We start from the raw sequence: 509 nt of genomic DNA, 5'->3' as shown, positions 1-509 counted from the left end.
AAATATTGGCTCCTCTCCCGATGGCTCGTAAACTGCTGCGTGAACCCCTTGAATCTGACGTATCCTTTTGCTCGAGGATCCTTTTCATAACACCTGGAAGGGAAAGATTTATTTTAAAAAAAAAACTAATTTAATCAAAACAAAAATACAGCTCCACCTACTACATGAACTCTGACGTTATGACCGGGGAAATCATAAATTAGAATGACTAAAATAAATACTGAGGAAAGCTTTCATTTTCAATTTTTTCTTTTTTTTGGTCTTACCTTTTTTCTGAGTGTACCTGGGGGTCTAATAATAATACTACGATTTGTGGCCCTTCAACCAGTCCAAGAGTTCATTGCGTCTGGATACATCTGGACCCCTTTCGACGTGTATAATATCCACGTTTCATACCCCAGGCGGGGGGTTTAGAAAATAAATAAAAAAAAATTAGCCAAATTTTTTCCCCAGAAATTAGTTTGTTTACTTATAAAAACCAATACCATAAATAAACTTTGTATGACAAA

The 509-nt window shown here is 35.6% G+C and overlaps 1 pseudogene; it reads left to right on the top strand.

The window, feature by feature from the left end:
• Positions 1 to 509, top strand: part of LOC119592954 — a 78168-nt pseudogene that overhangs the window by 32427 nt on the left and 45232 nt on the right.

The sequence above is a fragment of the Penaeus monodon genome, chromosome 31 (assembly GCF_015228065.2).
Source record: "Penaeus monodon isolate SGIC_2016 chromosome 31, NSTDA_Pmon_1, whole genome shotgun sequence".
Lineage (NCBI taxonomy): Eukaryota > Metazoa > Arthropoda > Malacostraca > Decapoda > Penaeidae > Penaeus > Penaeus monodon.
Note: the sequence above shows the minus strand (reverse complement) of the source record. Positions and strands in the feature narration are given on the sequence as shown.